General features: G+C 44.3%; 1 protein-coding gene across 3 annotated transcripts in view; it reads left to right on the top strand.

Annotated features, from left to right (window-relative positions):
* Positions 1-27282, top strand: part of LOC124794698 (irregular chiasm C-roughest protein) — a 1925819-nt gene that overhangs the window by 1070600 nt on the left and 827937 nt on the right. For all 3 annotated transcript variants that reach the window (XM_047258262.1, XM_047258263.1, XM_047258264.1), the window contains exon 3: positions 8628-8674. The gene's annotated coding sequence lies outside the window, so the exon portion shown is untranslated. The remainder of the gene's footprint in view (positions 1-8627; positions 8675-27282) is intronic.

Raw genomic sequence — 27282 nt, 5'->3', positions numbered from 1 at the left:
TTAACAGTGGTACTTGTTAAATTACTCTGTCGGGTGTTGTGTGCAGGTCTACCACAGCGAGTATTATCCAGATGCCACCTCCAGTGGAACCTACTACACGACCGAGCCCCGCCTGTAATTAAATTAAGAATCAAACCGTAAATAGCGGACGTACTAACTCATCCACGCGGGAAAAGCCTTATTTGTGACGCGACGGAATATCTCATTACCGTGAGAGCGGCGTTCGCAATTTACGATCCTCTTATTTTAATAGGGAACCGTGCCTTGCGAGAATCCCTTTAACACTGTTTGATGTATCACTCCCATTCGTTTATTAAGGAACATAACAGTCGGAAATAAGTCCTGGCGAGCAAAAAGCGCGGCGGGCAGTGAGAACTGGTACCCGCTGCAGGACCGCGGTCCTGCCTTAATTGCGGCTCTCACGAAAATGGATCGCCTGCCCAGGACGCGACACGCCATTGTGTTTACTCGCAGTTGATCTCAATAACCGCCTAGCGAAGCGAGACGACGACTCCAGTTACGCTACAGACGTTTTTTACGTACGATAGTAATAGCAATCCAGTTCTGGACACGGCAGAATAGCTGCACTGGTGCTACAACATGAGCTGCTCCGGTGTTGACTTTTTTGCCACCCGCAATAAGTGCTGTCTAGTTCTTCATGGAAAAACCTGTACGTAACGAAGTTGTCCTCTTTCAACAATTATGTTCAGTTAAGCTATTTGCCTCTTCCCAGAGCAAGTCCGTCGTTGATTCTCTTTGATCTGCAGCGCGACCAGTGCGGTCAATAGCTACTGTTTGAGTGGGCAGTAGGGAATATAGCGAGTCTTGAGTCGGACTGTAGGCACGAGGTACTTGATCACCTGCGGGTATTAAAGTGGACGTAAAACAGTTAGTTGGCAGAAGAGAGACGTAATGATATCGCGAGTAAGTTACGCTAAATATATTTTGCACTGATTTCATATAACTGGAAAAATGTCGCTGGTAATGGACTTGCGTGTAGGACAGGTTGAATTGTGATTTCAACCGTGTGCTTGTAAGAGCCAGAAGTAATAGTGAACTATATTTGATACTAAGTTCAGAAGTTTCACGGAATTTGACTTTAACTCCTATCGTTCACTGGTTTTCTCGCCATTAACAGTGTGAGAGGCTATTACAATTGGACGATAGAAACTCATGCTGTTTTTTGGGCGGTATTTCAGTATGGTGACTGATTTTAGAATCACAGTGGAAGAATCCGCACTTGAGTCCGTCAGAACCAGTTTCCACTATTTTCTACGGTTTTGTGATGTTGCTAGCCATGAGGCTGTGTTTTGTGCATTATTTGAAAATATTCCGAGTTCTGCACTTTTACGTGCTGTCTCATATCATAAAACTACACTGAAGCGCAAAAGAAACTAGTATAGGCATCTGTATTCAAATACAGGTATATGTAAACAGGCGTATCCGGTTCTGCGGTCGGCAATGCCTGTATAAGACAACAAGTGTCTGACGCTGTTTCAGTGGCAGGTTGTCAATATATAAGTGAGTTTGAACTTGGTGATACATCCAGCACACGAGCGACGGGGCACACCATTTCCGAAGTAGCGACGAAATGGGGATTTTCCTGTACAACCAATTCACGAGTGTACCGTGAATATCAGGGATCCGGTAAAACATCAAATCTCCATCATCGCCGCGACCGGAAAAAGATACTGCAACAACGGGGTCAACGACGACTGAAGAGAATCGTTCAAGGTGACCCATGTGCAACCCTTCCGCAGATTGCTGCAGATTTCAATTCTAGGCCATCAACAAGTGGCAGCGTGCGAACCACTCAACAAAACATCATCGATATCGGGTTTTGGAGCCGAAGGCCCACTCGTGCACCCTTGATAACTGCACGACACAAAGTTTTACGACTGGCCTGGTCCAGTCAACAGCGACGTTGGACTGTTGATGACTGGAAACATGTTGCCTGGTCGGACGAGTCTCGTTTCAAATTGTATCAAGCGGATGGACGCTTGAGGGTATGGAGACAATCTCACGAATCCATGGACCCTGCATGTCAGCAGGGGAGTGTTCAAGTTGGTGGAGGCTCTTTAACCGTGTGCTTGTAAGAGCCAGAAGTAATAGTGAACTATATTTGATACTAAGTTCAGAAGTTTCACGGAATTTGACTTTAACTCCTATCGTTCACTGGTTTTCTCGCCATTAACAGTGTGAGAGGCTATTACAATTGGACGATAGAAACTCATGCTGTTTTTTGGGCGGTATTTCAGTATGGTGACTGATTTTAGAATCACAGTGGAAGAATCCGCACTTGAGTCCGTCAGAACCAGTTTCCACTATTTTCTACGGTTTTGTGATGTTGCTAGCCATGAGGCTGTGTTTTGTGCATCATTTGAAAATATTCCGAGTTCTGCACTTTTACGTGCTGTCTCATATCATAAAACTGCACTGAAGCGCAAAAGAAACTAGTATAGGCATCTGTATTCAAATACAGGTATATGTAAACAGGCGTATCCGGCTCTGCGGTCGGCAATGCCTGTATGAGACAACAAGTGTCTGACGCTGTTTCAGTGGCAGGTTGTCAATATATAAGTGAGTTTGAACTTGGTGATACATCCAGCACACGAGCGACGGGACACACCATTTCCGAAGTAGCGACGAAATGGGGATTTTCCTGTACAACCAATTCACGAGTGTACCGTGAATATTAGGGATCCGGTAAAACATCAAATCTCCATCATCGCCGCGACCGGAAAAAGATACTGCAACAACGGGGTCAACGACGACTGAAGAGAATCGTTCAAGGTGACCCATGTGCAACCCTTCCGCAGATTGCTGCAGATTTCAATTCTAGGCCATCAACAAGTGGCAGCGTGCGAACCACTCAACAAAACATCATCGATATCGGGTTTTGGAGCCGAAGGCCCACTCGTGCACCCTTGATAACTGCACGACACAAAGTTTTACGACTGGCCTGGTCCAGTCAACAGCGACGTTGGACTGTTGATGACTGGAAACATGTTGCCTGGTCGGACGAGTCTCGTTTCAAATTGTATCAAGCGGATGGACGCTTGAGGGTATGGAGACAATCTCACGAATCCATGGACCCTGCATGTCAGCAGGGGAGTGTTCAAGTTGGTGGAGGCTCTTTAATGGTGTGTGACGTATGCCTTTGGAGTCACATGGGACCCCTGATACGTCTAGATACGACTCTGACAGGTGACATGTAAGCATCCTGTCTGATAACCTACATCTGTTCATGTCCATAGTTCATTACGACGGACTTGGACAATCCCAGCAGGACAGTGCGAGACCCCACACATGTAGAATTGCTACAGAATTACTCCAGGAACACTCTCTTGAGTTTAAACACTTCCGCTGGCCACAAAGCTCCACAGATATCTGGGATGCCTTGCAACGTGCTGCTCAGAAGAGATCTCCACCCCGTGGTACTCTTACGGATTTGTGGACAGCCCTGCAGGATTCATGGTTACGATTCCTTCCAGCTCTAATTGAGACATTAGTCTAGTCCATAGTACGTCGTGTTGCGGCACTTCTGCGTGCTCGTGGGGTACTACACGATATTAGGCAGGTGTACCAGTTCCTTTGGTTCCTCAGTGTACTTTGAAGATATAGCTAACTCTTCTTGTACAAAATTTTGTGGCGAATAAAATGCTACATATTTTTAGAACTATTTAGTAACATGTGGGCACAAAGTCATACTTCGTCGGTCTTGCACCATCTTGAACCTTGAAACAGAGGAAGATCGTTACCACGGAATATGTGATACTTGCTGTTATTATGTTTTAACAATTTTCCTACCTTGAAAATGGAAATTTTTGTTAGTTTCCAATAGCTTCAGGTCCAAAAAGTATTTAACTTGTAATTGCTTTTTGATAATGCTTCTGTTTAATTTGATTTCAAATACTACTTCTTGGTGTGTAGTAAAGTAATAATGCAACAAATGGGTGATTAAATACGGTGTTAACATTTTCTCGACCGCAACGCTTTTAAATTTCAATAGAATATCTGTTCCTAGGTATATGACAATGTTGTACCTTCGAACAAGATTTCACATTTGAAAAAAATCTTAATTTTCTGTAGTAATTTTTGTAATCACAGGAAATGACTGCAGCACATAAAAAGTGATTCCATGATTTAAAAATGGAATAAGAAACTATATCAAACTTCTATTACACGGATGTATAGCGGTGAAAGTCTGAGAAGTGTACCTGACCATACCATTACGACCAGTGGATGTCAGTTCTAGCACTAATTTATAAGTATGACGACCGAAAATTAATCAAGTTGTTACGATTTATCAGTAGAGAGCCTACGTCACTGTGCGATTTTATACACTGGGTGACCGAGATGTTCCAATACCGTGCTCACTTTGCACAATAGCGGAAATAAAAACTTATTTTAATTGTATACCAGCTATGAAGCTGACGACAAGCATACTTCATGAACCGCTCTCAACAATTCGCGGCTCATTCAAAAAAAGATTTGAAATTTGAAAGTGAAAGGATTTAGATTGACGTTTCTGAATGAACTATCTGGAGATACGGAGGAGCAGCGAGTTGCAGCCTACGGTTCTTTGTTTGCACAATATTGTGATTTCCTTAACAGATCATTTAGCAGCATTATAGGTGGATTATTAATAACTGTATGTTTGTTGTTCCGGCAAAACTTCGTCCTCGATGCTACAATTTGATAAGTTTCTAAAAGCAAAAATATGTATGAAAATAGGCCCATCGGGTATATAATCGCTAGGCATACGTTCCAGTAATGGTTGTTGCAAAAGGGCTAAGGTATCAAAAGAGTACCCATCGGCGCTTAGTTCTTTGGCGACTGAGTCTCTCTGACAACGAATACAGGGACGCAGGACTGGTGGACAGACTGGTTTAGCAACCAGGAGTTCGTATAATCAAATTCCGTCTTCTCTTAGCGATTTAGTTGTTCATCATGAATACCTGAATGGTCTTTTCAGTACAGCCGTGAGCAGTCACGCTCCCTTCTTATTCACTCTCTTACATCCAACGCCTCGCCAATTACTTCATTTAAAAATGAAATACTTGTCTAGGAACTACACAAGTATCTTATTTCCTTAATTCCGTGAAAGGTAAAAGATAATCTCTGTCAGAATCCCAGCAACTGTGTTTCATATTTAGACGAAATAATGTGAATAAGTTCTTTACGTGTCACAAGACTTTCTTGATTGTCATGACTATAATTACTCTGAACGAGGTGATGTCCACGCAGCGGTCATTAATTCAGCGGCTGTTGTGTTCTACGCTTTCTGGAGTCATTAACCGGGGAAATAACTGAGCCAGGTCTGTAATAAATTATGCTACGCTTAACGACGAAGCTGAACCGACAGTGGAGCTGTACACAGGACAAAACCGGGAGTAGAGTTGGCCACAAAGCGTACAATGCTTGCTTACCCACTCACAGTTGCGACAGAACCTCAACTGCGTTGCCGCTGGCTCGGAGGGACATTTAACATGACAAGGATCGTTACATAAATCAGTGCGACGCGAAATGGCAGGTTGTGGTAATTGGTGGGCTGCGGCCGAAACTACCAGTGCAGTACTGTGTGTACATTTGCGCTCCCGTCGTCTCCTGCTGCTTTAGAGCAGTAGTCAACACACAATAGTCTCCGAGTCAAGGTTTCATAAAGCGGTATTAACGGTTGCTTTAGTTCCGCAGTAGCTGGCAATGTTAACATCGTATATCCTCGTTGTTAGATACCTTCCCATCTCTTTTGTGCGAATATTGCCGTGTGAGTGCTGTCTCGTGTTTCATTGACAATTAAAACGGAATTGCAACGTCACACGTCACACACACACACACACACACACACACACACACACACACACACACACACACAAACACACATCCTCCCCCAAACGCAATACACACACAGGGGTTGGACAAAAATATGGAAAAACGCGTTCTTGGACGTAAATGCGGGCTGCGCTGTTGTAGCTGGCCACGAACGGTACTTGTGCAATATCCTCAATACTTTACAAGCCTCATTCGTGGTCTGGAAAGTGTTCTGTGTAGTTGCGAGTGCATTATGTTGGAGCTAAACAAATTTGTACGTGGGCAGTTCGTATGGTAGGTGCTTCCGTAGCAAAGGCAGCCGAAGTATTTGGTGTTTCAAGAGGCACCTTATAGAAGATTTATACCTCATACAGGGAAAGCGGAAAAACATTATCAGCTGAGTCACAACGCGGATGAAAGTGTGTGTTGAGTGACCGAGACAGGCCGTTATTCAAGAGGATTGTGACGAAAAATAAGGAGACGAGCACCGCAAAAGCCACTGAGGAACTGATTTTCGCAATTGTTAACACTGTCAGCCTCAAAGCAATACGAAAGGATCTCCATAATATGGTAATTGCAGAGCAAGTTGGAATTCCAAAACTAATCATCACTGATGCAAATGTTCGTAACAGGGGAAAGTGGCGTCGAAGCCGCAAAAGGTGAGAAAGTCATTTGGTCGCATGAGTTATCCTGCACAGTGTTTCCAGCTTCGGGTCGAGTTTACGTCCTAAGTGTGAATCATGGCGGGGGTTTGGTGATGATATGAGTAGTCACATCGTAGTATTCCATGGGCCAAATGGTTTCTCTGCAACGTCACATTGCTGCAAGGATTATGTGACCATTTTGGATGATCAAGGCCATCCCATTGTGCAGTGCTTGTTTCACAGTTGTGTGTTCGTAGAGTGCAGACAAACTGAAGTATGAAGTGGGGAACGGAGAATAATGTTGGCTTTTTGGGTATCTATGCTTTGCATATGTGTCTGTGGGATTTCAGTGATGCTGATTACAAAAATAAGCAACATATTGGTGCCGCTGAGACCGTCATGTGCGATCATAACATAGATGATTTGAAAATATCTGAGCTGCAGGGCAAAATTTATTGAGTGAGGAGCACATATACAACTGAATTAAGAAAAATACAAGCAAGTGTAATTCTAGCTGTGGCAAAGTTCTCGTCTACAAGACTAAAATCCCATCGTTCGAGTTGGTCAACTCTTTGTTAAGGAATATTGTTGACAGAAGGGAAGGCTATACAAATTCAAAAAGCTGCATTCTTTATTCAATATTCATCTATTTAAAACGTCACTGCACTGCTCCCCATTCACATATGTTAGAATTTTGAAATATTGCTACTGTAAAGATCTCTATTCAAGAGAGTAGTTTGCAAGTAATTCTCTTCTTAATGCGGCCTGTTTCGAGTAGTTATTGTTGCTAATGTTACTAATTATTACTATTAATGTTAATCATTATTGGTGTTAATGAAATAGCGTCATCACAACTAAAACCGTATCCTACAGCATGCCGAGTGCTGTCGATTGCAATGCACGCAATATGATATGTAATTTCAGTTTTGGCGGCAGTGCTTTATGTATTACACTGCCTTTATTCCTTATAGCGTAATTAGCTCTAGGAGAAAGGTGAACAGTACTAGTGACATTCTAAGATAATTAAAAGAGTTTCTTGGATCTTCTGTTATAAATTATTTCAGCAAGGATGCTGAGCAACCGAGCTGACGTCTTTTCTTCATCCAGTCACGAATCGAAACACGTTTCTTATTTTTTTCTTATTCAGTGATTCCACGCAACAAGCTTTAGCTCTAGAATTGGAAGGAAAATCAGTATTGGCCGTATTTTGTTGTTTTATTGTCAGCAAAATCGATTTTCGGTCACTTAGTGACCATACTCAGTGCTGTAATGTACAATCAAAATTGGTAGGCACTGGATCAAGCTATAACCACAAGCTTAGAGCGATCACGTGATCGCTCTAAGCATATGGTTATAGCTTGATACCAGTGCCTACCAATTTTAATTGTGTATTAGAGCACTGAGGATGGTCACTAAGTAAGTGACCGAAAATCGATTTTGCTGACAATAAAACAACAAAATACGGCCAATGCTGATTTTCCTTCCAATTCTATCCACTATTTGGTCGTGGTGCACACAACACGGCATGGAGTCGCCAATCAATAAAGCTTTAACTCCATCACAACTCGTGCAACGTGCAGCTGCCAAAACTTTCATTTGACACGACTCAGGGACCCACAAAACGACGAAACTGACGTGTATACTGGTGTCGACGTGTCTACAGTCATATATGAAACCACTTGCGTGCAATTCATTCCACGCAACGAGTGGCGCAACCCATTGTCGTCATATAAACTAGGCTTAACGCTCGAGTTGGACCCCCGGTGAACAAATTGTACTCGTGCCTTTTTACTTTCCTGCGACTGCCGCAACATCCGCACAGCTGAGAGTATGCTTCGATGCCATTTGAGAATGGCTCTTGCACTGTGGATGCCTTGCTCCAGGGAGGGGGAACAGATCTGGTCAATTAGGCCGCTAGTGAAGCAGTCGGCAGCGAAATGCCGACCGGGCGGGCGCATTGAACGCGCGGCGTGGGGCTCAGACACAGCTGGGCGGCCGTGCCTACCCGTCACGGCGCATTACTTGCCGCTAAGCCCAGGATCAGGGCGGCTCAAATCCGGCGCCCTATCTGCGCCGCTGACGCTGACGCCTGCTGTCGCCTATCTCTGCGCCTGTGCCGCTGCTGACAAAAGACGCGCTGACCTACAGCTGCCGCATCCTTTGTTTCAGGTGGCCGACGCTGCAGGAGCAGCTGCCTCGCCCTAAGCACTTCCAAGGTGAGTTCTTCTGCGCGAGCGGTGCCACAGCGCACTGCCTCTTTCACGTCTAGCCATACTCTGCATACCACTGTGAAGTGCATGGCAGTGATACATCTCACTACACCACTTTTTAAGACTTCTTCCCATTTATAAGAATTCTTCCCTTTCCATTCACGTACAGTGCCTGGGAAGAATAACTACTTATTTATTCACAACTGGCATCAATCTACAGATTACCATCATGTATCTCGAAGATATTTATAACAGCTTACGTGACAAATTAAAACTTTGTCTTCAAATACCATAAAATCCATCGAACATCACTACTGTCAAGCAGTAACGTACATTCGAATGAAAGAACAAGTTTACTGTTGTCAGTCACTATTTATACCCACAAAGTGTTTCGAAGGTTTAAACCTCCATCATCAGGTGGATTTACATGCGTTAGTTTGACATATATGTATATCCAACTGATGATGGAGGTTAAACCTTCGAAACACTTTCCGGATATAAATAGTGGCTGACAACAGTAAACTTGTTCTATTGTTCGAATGTACCTTACTGCTTGACAGTAGTGATGTCGATGGATTTTATGGTGTTTGAAGACAAAGTTTTAATCTGTCATAAATACTTTGAGATACATGATGGTAATCTGTAAATTGAAGCCAGTTGTGAATAAACAAGTAGTTACTAGTAGTTCTTGGAGGCCGAACTATGACGTTTTACGAGCTGTGGAGCACTTCCTTCACAAAACATTTTCAGTTAAACCAAATTACAAACTTTTGAAAACCAGTATTAGATGATAAGTCTAGGAATGTACTACAGTTCCTCACATATCTAACACGTCTCCATTGGTCACAGGCTCCTTTCTCTGTCATAACACATCGCATGTGAATCGGCATATTTTGTAAACGAAGACCTTTGTTTAATGTTCGCATATCAAGATAATATAATTATATTTTCAGTAATGAAATGTTACAGTATTTAGTACATTTTATTGTTGACAAGATCTTATTCTGTGCTATCACCTTGAAAGCAGTCCCCCATGGGAGCAAATAAACCGATCCCAGGCTTCCTGTCACTTCCAGAATGAATGCACCCTGGAACTCTTTCTTTGTTAGGGCGTTTAGCACCCTCTGTGATTGCGTTTGAATATCCTTTACTGGATCAAATCTTCGCCCTTTCAAGATAACTGAGAAGACAAAGAAGTCAGTAGGAGTTGATTTGGGTGAGTACGGCGAGGGGCGAAAAACTGCCTGAATAATACACGTCGTATGCGTCATTATCATGCTGGAGTATTCAGTCGTTCGTACGATACTTTTGCGAATGTTTTGTCCTCATGTGATTCCTCAACGTATCTGAACATCACGACAGAATTGTCCTCTTTATTTACAGTCTGACGAAGAGGGGCGAAGTCTTTATAAACAGTCCCTTCAATATATAAGAGAGGAGAACCTGATCAACATGAGCATAACGTTTCTGTTGACTTGTCGAGCTATTTCTCTTTGAATTAAAACTGTGATCGTGTTTAAGAAGTTGTTTGAAGTTCCCTGCAGACCTCCACGACCTCTGGCTTCTGGTCGCCTTGAAGCAATCTTATCACATACTTCCCAGCAGACCTTCCGATCTTCAATTTTTGTTAGAGAATAAGGCCATACGTGTCACAACTTATTCCCAAGATTTTGCTGAGCTGATAGAATGCCTGTTTACGATCTTTCAGAGTCAGATTCCGCAGTATCTGAACGTTTTCTGGTGTGATGTCAGTTTTCGGCTGACCGGAACAATCATCATCTTTAGTCGATGTTCGCCCGTTTTTTAAACACATATCACCAGTCGTGAGCCTATGCCTGACCGAAAATTTTCCTCAACATTTGTTGCGATTCTGTAGCGCTTTTTCCGAAGTTTAAAACAAAACGTTATACAGACTCATTGCTCTTTCAGGTAAGACAAATTAAAAAAAAGAAAAAAACGACGTGCCAGAAAGGAATTATCCGAATGGGATGGACGCTGGACATCGGGGCTCAATTCTAAACGGGACTCATCACTCAGACAATCCTACTCCATCTTCGTACATCCATATTTGAACTGGATGAAGGTGGGACACAGCTAGTAAAATTTTTATTAAAAATTAAATTCATCCAAATGTACTTAAGACTTTTTATTTACTTCGCTACTAGTTTCGGCGTTGCGTCAACGCCATCTTCAGGCCCGTATGCTGAAATCAGTTGTGTGTGTCTCAGTCTAGAAGTCCACGGTGAGATCAACACATACTCCACCCAGCACGTGTTGATCTCACCGTGGACTTCTAGACTGAGACACACACAACTGATTTCAGCAAAGTGTACGGGCCTGAAGATAACGTTGACGCAACGCCAAACTAGTAGCGAAGTAAATAAAAGATCTTCAGTACAGCTGGAGGAATTTCATTTTTAATAAAAATTCTACTCCATGCCGAAGACGTGTCTGGGCACGCCCCGGACAGTGATGGGATACCACCTTGACTGTCGCTTGCCACACGACCCAGCAGTAAGGAGTGATGGTCTAAGGTGTCATTTTTTTCATAGCGGGACCCATCTGGTTGTCAACATCGGCATCCTTGCAGCACAGTGGTACGTCGACGGTATTAATGGCCCCGTTTTGTTATCCTTTATGGGAAGCCATCCATGCCCTACATTTCAGAAGGCTAACGCTTGCCCGCACTATACAAGAATTTCTACTGCTTGTCTTCGTGCTTACCAAACCCTACCTTGGCCAACTAGGTCGCCTGTTCTCTGCCCAGTTGAGAATCTTTGAAGCATTGTGGACGAGGCCCTACAACCGTCTTTAGATTTTGACGATGTAAAGCGCCAGTAGGACTGAATTGGCACTATATCCCTCAGGAGGACGTCCAATAACTCAGTCAGTCAATGCCAAGCCGAGTAACTGTTTGCATAAGGGACAGAGGCATTCCAGCGCGTTGTTGACACTAGAAGTGACATGTGATTACATTTTTACGCAATTTGGTTGCATAGATCCTGAGAAATCAGTACCTAAAACAACCACATCTGGCAGTAATAACGGCCTTGATACGCCTGGGCATTGAGTCAAACAGAGCTTGGATGGCGTGTACAGGTACAGCTGCCCATGCAGCTTCAACACGATACCACAGTTCATCAAGAGTAGTGACTGGCGTATTGTGACGAGTCAGTTGCTCGGCCACCATTGACCAGACGTTTTCAATTGGTGAGAGATCTGGAGAATGTGCTGGCCAGGACAGCAGTCGAACATTTTCCGTATCCAGAAAGGCCCGTACAGGACCTGCAACATGCGGTCGTGCATTATCCTGTTGAAATGTAGGGTTTCTCAGGGATGGGATGAAGGGTAGAGCCACGGGTCGTAACACATCTGAAATGTAACGTGCACTGTTCAAAGTGCCGTCAATGCGAACAAGAGGTGACCAAGACGTGTAACCAATGGCACCCCATGCCATCGCGCGGGGTGGTACGCCAGTATGGCGATGACGAATACACGCTTCTAATGTGCGTTCACCGCGATGTCGCCAAACACGGATGCGACCATGATGATGCTGTAAACAGAACCTATATTCATCTGAAAAAATGACGTGTTGCCGTTCGTGCACTCAGGTTCGTCGTTGAGTACACCATCGCAGGCGCTCCTGTCTGTGATGCAGAGTCAACGGTAACCGCAGCCACGGTCTCCGAGCTGATGGTCCATGCTGCTGCAAACGTCGTCGAACTGTTCGTGCAGATGGTTGTTGTCTTGCAAACGTCCTCATTTGTTGACTCAGGGATCGAGATGTGGCTGCACGACCCGTTACAGCTATGAGGATAAGATGCCTGTCATGTCGACTGCTACTGATACGAGGCCGTTGGGATCCAGCACGGCGTTCCGTATTACCCTCCTGAACCCACCGATTCCATATTCTGCTAACAGTCATTGGATCTAGACCAACGCGAGCAGCAATGTCGCGATACGATAAACCGCAATAGCGATAGGCTACAATCCGACCTTTATCAAAGTTGGAAACGTGGTGGTACGCATTTCTCCTTCTTAAACGAACCATCACAACAACGTTTCACCAGGCAACGCCGGTCAACTACTGTTTGTGTACGAGAAATCGGTTGGAAACTTTCCTCATGTCAGCACGTTGTAGGTGTCGCCACCGGCGGAAACCTTGTGTGAATGCTCTGAAAAGCTAATCATTTATATATCACAGCATCTCCTTCCTCTCGTTTAAATTTCGCGTCTGTAGCACGTCATCTTAGTGGTGTAGCAATTTTAATGGCCAGTAGTGTATAATCATTTGTTTGTCTGTACATGTACAGCACATCTACCATTTTCCATCATATTCGGATAACTTTATGGTGATGCGTCGGTTTCCTTAATTTTTTTGCTTGGAGTGTAAGCACTCTCGTAACCAAAGCTAAACAAAGCACTCAGTCGCAACTGCTGTGGGAACACATCTAGCGGTGTGTCAATGTGTTGGTAAACATTTGCGCTCAAAATTCAAATTTAGGGAACTTTCTGATGACACTTCATACCAGCAGAGGTGCAAGAATAGTATCCGCTGCGATCGCGTGCTGGAGGCCTGTGTGCGCGGCGGCGGCCCCCCTACCGCCGCTCCTGACGTGCCAACGGAAGCGTAGCGTCGGCGAACGCCTCGCCGCCCGGCGAGCGGGGGCTACTCTTGGGAAACGAGCCGCTACCTTGGCTGATAACGGCGCAGCGTATCGGCCGCGCGCCGTATATTAATTGCGTCGGCGGAAGCAAATTGCGGGGCGCCTTGAAAATACCGCTGCGGTCACGCACAGCCCTGAGGAGCTGTAGCCGCCTCCCCTCCCCCGTCCAAACCCCGCACCGCCAGCTTTCACCACCCTACCAGCAGCGCCGTGACTTAACGGGCCTTACTCTTCTAGTCCAAACAAATACAAAGGTAAGCCTACAAGTGAATAATTACATCGAAGAGCCAAAGAAACTGGTACAGGCAAGTGCATTCTAATACGGAGATATATAAACGGGCACAATACGACGCTGTGGTCGACAACGCCTGTATGTGACAAGTGGCCTTCGCAGTTGTTAAATCGGTTACTGCTGCTACAATGGCAGGTTATGAAGATCTAAGCGTGTTTGAACGTGGGCCGGCCGCTGTGACCGAGCGGTTCTAGGCGCTTCAGTCCGGAACCGCGCTGCTGCTACGGTCGCAGGTTCGAATCCTGTGTGTGATGTCCTTAGGTTAGTTAGTAGTTCTAAGTCTAGGGGACTGATGACCTCAGATATTAAGTCCCATAGTGCTTAGAGCCATTTGAACCATTTTGAACGTGGTGTTACAGTCGGCGCACGAGCGATGGGACACAGCATGTCCGAGGTAGCGATGAAGTGGAGATTTTCCCGTACGACCATTTCACGACTGTACCGTGAATATCAGAAATCCAGTAAAACAGCAAATCTCCGACATCGCTGCGGCCGGAAAAAGATCCTGCAAGAACGGGACCAAAGACGACTAAAGAGAATCGTTCGGCGTGACAGAAGATCAACCCTTCAATGAAAATGGCTCTGAGCACTATGGGACTTAACATCTGAGGTCATCAGTCTCCTAGAACTTAGAACTACTGAAACCTAACTAACCTAAGGACATCACACACATCCATGCCCGAGGCAGAATTCGAACGTGCGACCGTAGCGGTCGCGCGGTTCCAGACTGTAGCGCCCAGAACCGCTCGGCCACTCCAGCCGGCTCCCGTAAGAATAATCCACATTACCACACATGGCTGGTATACAAAGAATAAAAATGGACCCAATACTGATCGCTGTGAGGGATTTGTCTCAGTTCTCCTGACTCGTTCTATATTATGGTCTGCATTACTAAGCGTTTCTTCCTTCTTATAAACTTTCTATTTCCATATTCTTTGTTGTTTTTCGAAGTGCAGTGGATCGGATGTAACTGATCCATTAACTCGTTTCCGACTCTTGGAGGCATGATGAACAATGCCGTTGCATACACCTGGACATTATTTTGATCCTCAGCTCTTCCGTGGTCATGCTGTTGCTGTCTTTCACTTCCTCGGTCCACCTTCTCCTTTGTTTTTTTTACCCATTTGACCTTGCATTCTTTCGAGCATTACAGCTCTTTCTAATAAGTCTTAGGCTATCATGATAAGCCCACAGTATCTTACATTCACGTGTTTTATTTTGGCCAACAAAGATGTTTTTTTCGTATATTTTCCAGGACTGTTCTATTTACTTTTTGTTTTTATTTATTTATTTCACTTTTTCATCCAATAAAATCCTCACAACACTTTCCCAAATCCACATTTCAAATGAATGGAGTTTCAGACCTTTATTTTCAGAGTTTCCTTTCCTGCAGCAACGTGCTTAACTATAACAGATTTTTTTAAGTTGTGAACTCCTTTTTATTCTCTCAGTGCAGTAGCTGCTTTTGCTATTCAGATATTATATACATGATGAAAAGTATTTAAACCGACAAACTCTGGGAAGTTGTAGGGTACATCAAAACAAATATTTTTCCCTATGAGGAGTATTTAAACCGGTAGAGGAAGATTCTTCTGGCGGCAAATTAATTAAACCAACAAACACTTTTCCATTTTTTTATGACTAAGAGACAACAACTAGGTAGCAGATACGGCCCAATTAAACAGTCTCCAACAACACCGACCCACACATTAACGTGAACCGCACTTTATGAGCGTTAGTAAGCGTGGCATGTGGGTTATCCTCACTCCAAACATGCGAATTGTGCATGTTGAAGACTCCATCACGCCCGAACGTTGCTTCATCGCTAAACAACACAGAGGATGGAAATTTAGGATGCATTTCACTCTGTTCCAGGTACCACTGAGAAAACTGTGCTCTGGATGGATAATAAACTGGTTCCAGGTTGTGGACACGCTGTAAGTGAAATGAACGTAACAATTATCTCGAAGGACTGTTCTTACATTCGTCTGATTCGTCCCCATGTTACGTGCAATAGCACGAGTGTTGATTGAATGATCCCGCTCCACATGGTGCAAGACATCTTCCTCAAATTGCAACTTTCTCACCGTGCGACGGCATCCCTGTCCAGGTAATCTGCTAAATGACCTGGTCTCACGCAGACGTTGCTACACAGCATCAAAGGTCGTATGACGCGGGATACGGCGATTAGGATATTGTTGTTGATAAACCCGCTGTGCAGCTTGTCCGTTGTGGTGCGCTATGTAGTACGCACCAACCATATCAGTGTACTCACTCCAGGTGTTTCGCTCCATTAGTAAACAGAGACAATGAACTACTACACTGGTGGACAGCAGTTGTCTACAACTGAAGAGCGTAATACGCCCTCTAATTACTGAAGATCGTAATACGGCCTCTAACAACTGAAGAGCGTAATACGGCCTCCAACGGTTTAAATAATCCTCGTAGGAAAAAATGACATTAGGGATGAATATTTGTTTTGATGTCCCCTACAACCTCCCAGAGTTTGACGGTTTAAATACTTTTCACCCTGTATAAATGACATACACAATAATCCCTCCGCTCGTCCACTACATTAGTTCTAATACCGGTTACCAAAATTTTTGTTTTCTTCAAAGTCTTTTTCACTTTCCGTTCTATTTTCTCCAGCGTACTTTCAATGTTTTCTTCAATGTCTCCTTTAAGTGTAGCATCATCCCCATCCCTTCAGATGCTGACTAAGTACCCTCTCAAAAAGAATGCTGGTTCCGTTCCGACTGCTTCAGCCAATTACACGACAGCGCTCCGGTCTGTTTCGGGAGAGCATGAATAAATGCTTGTGTGTATATTTTGGCAATATGGAACGCACGACATCTGCGAGCTTACGCAGTAGTTGTGGAGTATGCAGCGCCGGACCCCGGAATGGTCGGACCTCGAGGCTGGCAAATGAAGTCCAGCCAGAGAGCGAGAGAGAGAGAGAGAGAGAGAGAGAGAGAGACTTGTCGAGGCGCGTAACGCGGTGCGGCCACTGCGCTCTCATTAATAATTCATTTTCGTCATTCCGCACGCGCCGTAATTTTTGATAATCTGCGCGGCGGCGGCTGCGGGGGCGGCTGCGGTGGCGGTGCCGGCGATAATTAAGACGACAGGGCAGGCCTGCTGTTTATTTGGCGCGCATTCCGGCCGCTAATTGCAGTTCTACCGCCGGACTAAACTGTTTAGCGGCCTGGGCGCAGCGCGCTCATACTTTATTCACAACTTCATTTCCGACGGACGGGCTACCCGCCCAGACCACGTCCCTCTTGTTTCATTTATAATATCGCATTATTTCTCCCCGTGTATTTTTAAAGGAGTACCTCCCTGTCACCGACGCCAAGCACCGCCAGCACCTTTCCTCGTGTCGACACTCGCCGCAGCTTTGTCATATTTTCCGTCCTCGCCACTCTCGAAGCTCTTTACCAGAACCCAAAATCAGTTGCGAGGTAATATCCTATGCTTTCTATGTGAGAGATTACAGACTTCCTCATGGCGCACTCTACTGATGTTGACTGTTCAAATAACATACATAGAAATCGAATCGAGAACAGCTGCCAACACGAGTAACGTAGAAGTAAATATCCTCGGAGTAGTGAAGCGACTTAAATCACTTTAAAATAAATCAAAAAACAAAAAAAATAAAATAAAATAAAATCACATTAAAAGAAAATCTTCTGGTCCAGACTGTATACCAATTAGGTTCCTTTCGGAGTATGCTAATGCATTAGCTCCGTTACTCAACAGTCATCTACAACCGTTCACTCGACGAAAGATCCGTACCCAAAGACTGGAAAGTTTCACAGGTCACGCCAATATTCCAGAAAGGTAGTAGGAGTAATCCACTAAATTACAGGCCCATATCGTTAACGTCGATATGCAGCAGGATTTTAGAACATATATTGTGTTCGAACATAATGAATTACCTCCTAGAAAACAGTCTATTGACAGACAGTCAACATGGGTTTAGAAAACATCGTTCCTGTGAAACACAACTAGCTCTTTATTCACATGAAGTGCTGAGTCCTATTGACAAGGGATTTCAGATGGATTCTGTATTTCTGGATTTCCAGAAGGCTTTTGACACTGTACCACACAAGCGTCTTGTAGTGGGATTGCGTGCTTATGGAATATAGTCCCAGTTATGTGACTGGATCTGTGATTTCCTGTCAGAGAGGCCACAGTTCGTTGTAATTGACGGAAAGTCATCGAGTAAAACAGAAATGATTTCTGGCGTTCCCCAAAGTAGCGTTATAGGCCCTTTGCTGTTCCTTATCTATATAAACGATTTGGCAGACAATCTGAGCAGCCGTCTTCGGTTGTTTGCAGATGACGCTGTCGTTTATCGACTAATAAAGTCATCAGAAGATCAAACAAAAAGGCAAAACGAATTACAAAAAATATCTGAATGGTGCGAAAAGTGACAGTTGACCCTAAATAACGAGAAGTGTGAGGTCATCCACATGAGTGCTAAAAGGAACTCGTTAAACTTCGGTTACACGATAAATCAGTCTAATCCAAAAGCCGTAAATTCAACTAAATACCTAGGTATTACAATTACGAACAGCTTAAATCGGAAAGAACACACAGAAAATGTTGTGGTGAAGGCTAACCAAAGGCTGCGTTTTATTGGCAGGACACTTATAAAATGTAACAGACCTACTAAGGAGACTGCCTACACTACGCTTGTCCGTCCACTTTTAGAATACTGTTGCGTGGTGTGGGATACTTACCAGATAGGACTAATTGAGTACATCGAAAAAGTTCAAAGAAAGGCAGCACGTTTTGTTTTATCGCGAAACATGGGAGAGAGCGTCACAGAAATGATACAGGACTTGGGATGGATATCATTAAAAGAAAGGCGTTCTTCGTTGCGACGGAATCTTCTCATGAAATTCCAATCACCAACTTTCTCCTCCGAATGCGAAAATATTTTGTTGACACTGACTTACATAGGGAGGAACGATCACCAAGATAAAATAAGGGAAATCAGAGCTCGTACGGAAAGATGTAGGTGTTCATTCTTCCCGCGCGCTATACGGGATTGGAATAATAGAGAATTGTGAAGGTGGTTCGATGAACCCTCTGCCAGGCACTTAAATGTGATTTGCAGAGTATCCAAGTAGATGTAGATGTAGATGTAAAACGTCTTGGGAAATTCCATTTACAAACTCCTAGGACTTGTAGAGGGGAGAGAACACATAGTATTTTGAATAGGAACCCATGTCTGGAAACGTACCGTTTTCGTGCTACAGCCGTTTGAAATCTTGTTTGCTAGGTAGGCATGCAACAGACTGGTAAATTGCACAGCTCACACCAATATTCAAGAAAGTGATTAGGAGTAATGGACTAAATTACAGGACCACATTGTGAAACGCCGATATGCAAAGGATTCTGGAATATATATGGTATTCGAACATTATGTATGACCTCGAAGAGAAAGGTCTATTGACACATAGTTAACAAGGATTTAGAAAACATCATTCTTGTGAAACACAACTTTCTCTTTACTCACAGTGCTATCGACAGGGGATTTCTAGACAGGGTATTTCTAGATTTCCAGAAGATTTTCACAACGTATCTAACAAGAGGCTTGTAATCAAATTCCGTGCTTATATAATATCGCCTCAGTTAATCGACTGAATTCGTGACTTGCAGCCAGAGAGGCCAGAGTCCTTAATAGTTGTCGGAAATTAATCGAGTAAAAGATAAATGATTTTCGGCGTTCCCCAAGGTAGTGTTATAGGCCCTCTGCTCTTCCTTATGTACAGGGCTATTACAAATGATTGAAGCGATTTCATAAATTCACTGTAGCTCCATTCATAGACATATGGTCACGACACACAACAGATACGTAGAAAAACTCATAAAGTTTTGTTCAGCTGAAGCCGCACTTCAGGTTTCTGCCGCCAGAGCGCTCGAGAGCGCAGTGAGACAAAATGGCGACAGGAGCCGAGAAAGCGTATGTCGTGCTTGAAATGCACTCACATCAGTCAGTGATAACAGTGCAACGACACTTCAGGACGAAGTTCAACAAAGATCCACCAACTGCTAACTCCATTCGGCGAAGGTATGCGCAGTTTAAAGCTTCTGGATGCCTCTGTAAGGGGAAATCAACGGGTCGGCCTGCAGTGAGCGAAGAAACGGTTGAACGCGTGCGGGCAAGTTTCACGCGCAGCCCGCGGAAGTCGATGAATAAAGCAAGCAGAGAGCTAAACGTACCACAGCCGACGGTTTGGAAAATCTTACGGAAAAGGCTAAAGCAGAAGCCTTACCGTTTACAATTGCTACAAGCCCTAACACCCGATGACAAAGTCAAACGCTTTGAATTTTCGGCGCGGTTGCAACAGCTCATGGAAGAGGATGCGTTCAGTGCGAAACTTGTTTTCAGCGATGAAGCAACATTTCTTTCTTAATGGTGAAGTGAACAGACACAATGTGCGAATCTGGGCGGTAGAGAATCCTCACGCATTCGTGCAGCAAATTCGCAATTCACCAAAAGTTGACGCGTTTTGTGTAATCTCACGGTTTATAGTTTACGGCCCCTTTTTCTTCTGCGAAGAAAACGTTACAGGACACGTGTATCTGGACATGCTGGAAAATTGGCTCGTGCCACAACTGGAGACCGACAGCGCCGACTTAATCTTTCAACAGGATGGTGCTCCACCGCACTTCCATCATGATGTTCGGCATTTCTTAAACAGGAGATTGGAAAACCGATGGATCGGTCTTGGTGGAGATCATGATCAGCAATTCATGTCATGGCCTCCACGCTCTCCCGACTTAACCCCATGCGATTCCTTTCTGTGGGGCTACGTGAAAGATTCAGTGTTTAAACCTCCTCTACCAAGAAACGTGCCAGAACTGCGAGCTTGCATCAACGATGCTTTCGAACTCATTGATGGGGACATGCTGCGCCGAGTGTGGGAGGAACTTGATTATCGGCTTGATGTCTGCCGAATCACTAAAGGGGCACATACCGAACATTTGTGAATGCCTAAAAAAACTTTTTGAGTTTTTGTATGTGTGTGCAAAGCATTGTGAAAATATCTCAAATAATAAAGTTATTGTAGAGCTGTGAAATCACTTCAATCATTTGTAATAACCCTGTATATAAACGATTTAGGAGACAATCCGAGCAGCAGTCTTAGGTTGTTTTCGGGTGATGTGGTCGGTTACCGTCCAGCAAAGTCATCAGAAGATCAAAAACAATTGCAAAACGATTTAGGTAAGATATCTGTATGCTCAAAAAATTGACAGTTGACCCTAAGTAATGAAAACGTGAGATCATCCACACGAGTGCTAAATGGAATCCGTTAAACTTCTGGAAGTCAAATTAAACACCTTTCAGCCGTTCAGTTTTCAAACTCATTTTATTTGGCTACCAGTTTCGGCGATTTACTACGCCATCTTCAAACCCCTGACCGACGTATAGGAAATTCCACCTCGGTTCTGGTCAAAACAGGGACCAGCTATACTGGTATCAGTATTGCTAGCATGAGTTTCTTAGAAGTAGGTACCTTAGGGGTTGCGAAGCAACTCAAATCGCTTGATACTGGCAAGTCTTCAGGTCCAGATTGTATACCGATTACGTTCCTTTCAGATTACGCTGATACAAAAGCTCCCTACTTAGGACTCATATACAACCGCTCGCTCACCGATAGATCTGTATCTACAGATTGGAAAATTGCGCAGGTCGCATCAGTGTTTAAGAAGGGTAGTAGGAGTAATCCATCTAACTACAGACCTATATCATTGACGTCGGTTTGCAGTAGGATTTTGGAGCATATACTGTATTCAAACATTATGAATCACCTCGAAGGGAACGATCTATTGATACGTAATCAGCATGGCTTTAGAAAACATCGTTCTTGTGCAACGCAGCTAGCTCTTTATTCGCACGAAGTAATGGCCGCTGTCGACAGGGGATCTCAAGTTGATTCCGTATTTGTAGATTTCCGGAAAGCTTTTGACACCGTTGCTCACAAGCGACTTCTAATCAAGCTGCAGGCGTATGGGGTATCGTCTCAGTTGTGCGACTGGATTCGTGATTTCCTGTCAGGAAGGTCGCAGTTCGTAGTAATAGACGGCAAATCATCGAGTAAAACTGAAGTGATATCAGGTGTTCCCCAGGGAAGCAACCTGGGACCTCTGCTGTTCCTGATCTATATAAATGACCTGGGTGACAATCTGAGCAGTTCTCTTAGGTTGTTAGCAGATGATGCTGTAATTTACCGTCTAGTAAGGTCATCCGAAGACCAGTATCAGTTGCAAAGCGATTTAGAAAAGATTGCTGTATGGTGTGGCAGGTGGCAGTTGACGCTAAATAACGAAAAGTGTGAGGTGATCCACATGAGTTCCAAAAGAAATCCGTTGGAATTCGAATACTCGATAAATACTACAATTCTCATGGCTGTCAGTTCAACTAAGTACCTGGGTGTTAAAATTACAACAACTTGAGTTGGAAAGACCACATAGATAATATTGTGGGGAAGGCGAGCCAAAGGTTGCGTTTCATTGGCAGGACACTTAGAAGATGCAACAAGTCCACTAAAGAGACAGCTTACGCTACACTCGTTCGTCCTCTGTTAGAATATTGTTGCGCGGTGTGGGATCCTTACCAAGTGGGATTGACGGAGGACATCGAAAGGGTGCAAAAAAGGGCAGCTCGTTTTGTATTATCACGTAGTAGGGGAGAGAGTGTGGCAGATATGATACGCGAACTGGGATGGAAGTCATTACAGCAAAGACGTTTTCGTCGCGGCGAGATCTATTTACGAAATTTCAGTCACCTACTTTCTCTTCCGAATGCGAAAATATTTTGTTGAGCCCAACCTACATAGGTAGGAATGATCATCAAAATAAAATAAGAGAAATCAGAGCTCGAACAGAAACGTTTAGGTGTTCGTTTTTCCCGCGCGCTGTTCGCGAGTGGAATGGTAGAGAGATAGTATGATTGTGGTTCGACGAACCCTCTGCCAAGCACTTAAATGTGAATTGCAGAGTAGTCATGTAGATGTAGATGAATGTTAAAAGTAGCCGCGCGTAGTGGCCGTGCGGTTAGAGGTGCCATCTCACTCACTGCGCGGCTCCTCCCGTCGGAGGTTCGAGTCCTCCCTCAGGCATGGGTTTGTGTGTTGTTCTTAGCACAAGTTAGTGTCAAGATTCTTTGCAAAATAATTTTCCTCTGTGACCGTCCTGGAATAACGATATGATAGTCATCAGTGTCGTATGCCGATATTAATGCACTCGGGCTCACGACTTTCTTAAGGCACTATCCGAAGCCAGGTCTGGACTGCAGTAAGCGCACCAGAAGCAAGGCCCCAAATAGAAACCTCTCGGCCGGTGACAACAGGGAGCAGATGACCAAGTAGCACGTCTAATCCATGAGCAGACACACTCTCCCTATCTCCTCCACCACACGACCGATCCGGCGAGCGCGACCGCTCCGCTTAAGTCGGCATACGCTGGTTGCCCCTTCTGGGTAAGGAAGGTAGACACGTATTCGCGAATTTAGCTGAGATACATTCTCACACACGTTACCGATCCCGCCCACACGCACGGGTCAGTCTTCTTCAGGAACAACTGATTGTAGTGATTGCTGTTGTGGTAACCATAGCTGGCTCGTGGCAAAGACGACCTGGATTCCGAGATTCATTCACTCTACAAGTGTTTCGAAAGAATGGCTGCGGAGTTCGAGATATAACGCAAGCGCTCTCCAAGAACTGAAAACTCGAAAATGTTCAGCGGTCACGTGATAATCCACCTGTTGTGTTTCTACCTTTCATAGGCACTGCACATAACATAGTAGGTAGGTTCTTCGGAAAAATAAGCGTAAGACCTATTTCCCGACCACCCATGAACACAAAGCAGATGCCACGGTAGATTTAGGACAGTCTCGGTCTCAAAGTCCCTGGAACGTATCATATTTCTTGTGAGTAGGAAGCAACTACATCGTTCAATCTATCCGTTATCGAACGCCGTACAGAACTTCAACAGCACATTAAAAATCGAGAACTTGAGAAATCAGCAATTGCTGAACACAGTCTCACAAAGGAACACAGAATAACCTGTCAACGTCTTGAATATTACACGACGGTGAACTGCTATTAAGAACTGCTCGACTTTCTTTCGTTGTATTTCGCGTGCCGCCCGAGCAGTTTGGCTTTCCGTCTGTGCCCCTCTCTCCACGTACGTCTGCGGACGAGTGTGTTGGCCATTATGGGCGCCACAACAGTTCAACCTCACCCACCTTCCCTCCCCCCCCCCCCCCCTCCACCTCCCCACCCCCACACATCCATCACGTCGCAACAGACAAGGTAGGCCGCCCTCTGTTAGCGCGCAATAAGGCGTGATGTCACTCATTGTGTGGCCGGGAGACGATGATGAATGGCAGCGGCGGCTAAACAAGTCGTCGCGGCCGCATATTTCGCCGCCACCCCCTGCCGCCGCATTTCCATCTCGGCTCTTCCTTCCGTCACGATTCTGGGCCAGGCTCGGCCTGACGTGACGTGACGACAGCTTTGTTTCGAGTGGCCAAGGGGCGCCGTGATGGAAAGCTTCGCAGCAAAGAACACGGTACAACGCTGTACAGACAAGTAGATCACTCCAGCAGCCCTATCGTCGTCACGAAACATGGACGACTTTTCTTCTGAGAACTTCGCGATACACAGACCCCAGTACACTTCACAATACACCGTGATACAAAATTCCGTGTCACCACCAAAATTTACTACCAATCTCCGAAGACACCCTGGTGATTCACGTTAACGCTATAACAGTGTGTCGTGCACTGCGACAATTTCACTTTATTTTCTTCATTTTAGGTGTACGACAGGACTGTTCACGATCTCCAGTCTTGTTCAGTGGATATTTTCAGAGCACAGTACGAGGTGTGTGAGAAAATTATTGAAACGGATATCTTACTTACTAAAGTTTTTATTTTTTTCAAACAGTATTATCCCCTTAATATTAGTTGCCGGTGGGTGTCGCCGAGCGGTTCTAGGCGCTTCAGTCTGGAACCGCGCGATCGCTACGGTCGCAGGTTCGAATCCTACCTCGGGCATGGATGTGTGTGATGTCCTTAGGTTAGTTAGGTTTAAGTAGTACTAAGTTCTAGCGGACTGATGACCTCAGATGTTAAGTCCCATAGGTCTCAGAGCCATTTGAACCATTTTAATATTAATTCCCTTCTGCAGGTATACACCGGCGGAGTCGTTCCCTGTTGTGGTAGCAGCGGTGCAGTGTCCGGTCTCAGTAGATTCACTCTTCACCTGAGACTTTCAATGATATCATTGTAAAAAATTTGGTTGACAGAGTCTCCTGGAGGTCTGATCTCACAAGAGCATGCGCACCTTCGACGTTTTCGTCAGTTTTTAAAGCTGAAGGTCTCCCTGAGCGAAGTTTATCTTCAACGTACTCTCACCCTTCCAAAAATGATTTGTGCCACTGAAAAACTTATGCTCTTCATATACACTGTTCCCCGTAGGCCTTTTTTTTTTACTTTCCAAACATCACACTTTTGGAGTTCCCAGTTTCACATGAAACTTGGTGGTATAATATTGTTCTAAATTCCACTGTCCCGCCGGTCGGGGTGGACGAGCTGTTCTACGCGCTACAGTCTGGAACCGCGTGACCACTACGGTCGCAGGTTCGAATCCTCCCTCGGGCATGGCTGTGTGTGAAGTCCTTAGGTTAGTTAGGTTTAAGAAGTTCTAAGTTCTAGAGGACTGATGACCACAGCAGTTATGTCCCATAGTGCTCAGAGCCATTTGAACCATTTTTCCACTGTCCCATTTTCGTAACACGCAACAAAAATATCACTTCACTGATGGCGTTTACAAAAATCACGTGATGGCTGTACGAAGCTGAAACTCGGACAGAGCATCTGGAACGGATGAACACACCGGTCTATACAAGCATAACAACACAGCGTTGCCATATCGCTTAGACTGTTGTCAGTCTCATTACTTTTCTTACAGACCTCGTATATGAAGTCAAGGAAAAACTAGGAGTTTTAGGAGGACTTCAATCCCATGGCAACAAAATAGATGTGTTGAAAGTTGCTAATGGTATCGCAGTATCAGCTAAGATGCGGAAAGATTAAAGGTGATACTGGCCCCGACCCAGACGGAAACGACCGTCAACTCTTCCTATAGCATGAAAATTAACCGTAGTGCATTAAAAGGGGGAGTTAAGTTGTTACTAAGGCACTGCAAATTTTACTAGTCAATATTTTATTCAAACGAAGTCATAATTTATAGTTTATACACCAGTTACTTACAATTATAAGGTCTCCTGTTATATGTCACACACAAAATAAGCACAAAATGTCCTGTTTTATGCCCTATACTGACAATGCTAGATTATCGGGAACCACGAATTGGTCCCAGCTGCAATCGCAAATTTTGCGAGTGTTTAGTAATCTAGGGCTAATATAGCGGAAACAAACATCTTAATAGTGAGTAAGCAAAACACCCTTGTCCAAGGCTCACTTAACAACCAGTGCCTTAAGACTGTCGAATCCTTTGTCTACCTAACGATTAAAATTACGTCAGATTGAATATTGAAGAAGGGTATTAGAAGACGAATCCCCCAGGAAAAAGCTTGAATGACAGCAGCGCCGTGTTAAGAAAATAAGTCGTATACATAATCGAGAGTACACTGAAGTGTGCTATGATCCACTCGTAAAAGGCTTTTGCATCACACGAGAGAGCACATTAAAGTTTATAAAATGAAATAAATGAGATTACTTATATGAGGCGTCCTTACTCTCTTCAACTGTCTTCCACGACAGACTTTGCGTAGTGCTGTTTAAAACGGTAAGAAAGAAAGAAATCAAGTGCTTGATGAAATAATGTTGGTATGGCGCATATCCTTCGACAAAAGACAAGACAGGTTAAAATCTACGCCCACAGCACTTCGTCTGCATTAAAATCGACTTTGTGTGCACAGTTAATCGACCCAAGAAACTGGAATATATGCGGAACGGACCGAAACTGATACCAACATTGTCCGTGTATTAAGGACCTTAGCAACAGTCAAGGAAGCCATCGTATTTCGCTAACTGCTATTGAGGTTAAACGTTGCTCTTTGTAAACATGTGACCACCGCCACTTGTAAGGATGCTTGCACGCTACGTAACCGAGTAATCTGTTAAAAGCGAAAGAAATATGCGCTAAGTACCTGAGAACCTTTCTGCACCCGACACGTACAGTTAGCGGAACTACTGATAAAGCACCACATCTTGCAAGAAGAAAAAGCGACTTTTCACAGGGAGGTGTACTGTATTCATCAATGGTAGTTATAAGTTCCTTCCGAATTAGTAAATTCATCGTTAGAAGGAGTTTTCTCGTCACTTAGTCTATCTTTGCTTATTCATCTTAGTGGGACAAACTTTACTCCCGGAGTACTTCTACTCCTTACGCCACATTTTTAGATAATTTTCTTTAGCTTTAGGAATTTTATGTTCCATGCTACGCGTTGTAATTTTCTCCGGGTTCCTTTTTTTCTTTATGCGATTGCAGAAACAATCTTAAGCAAGAGAGCTGTAAAATCTGAACATGGGAGCCTTCGCTACGAAACACATACACTGGAGGCAAAAAGCGGGCATTCTGTCGTAAGATTAGATCTTTCTCCTTAGC

Source organism: Schistocerca piceifrons, chromosome 4, assembly GCF_021461385.2.
Source record: "Schistocerca piceifrons isolate TAMUIC-IGC-003096 chromosome 4, iqSchPice1.1, whole genome shotgun sequence".
In the NCBI taxonomy this organism is placed as follows: Eukaryota; Metazoa; Arthropoda; class Insecta; order Orthoptera; family Acrididae; genus Schistocerca; species Schistocerca piceifrons.
This window is presented reverse-complemented; position numbering and strand designations above follow the sequence as displayed.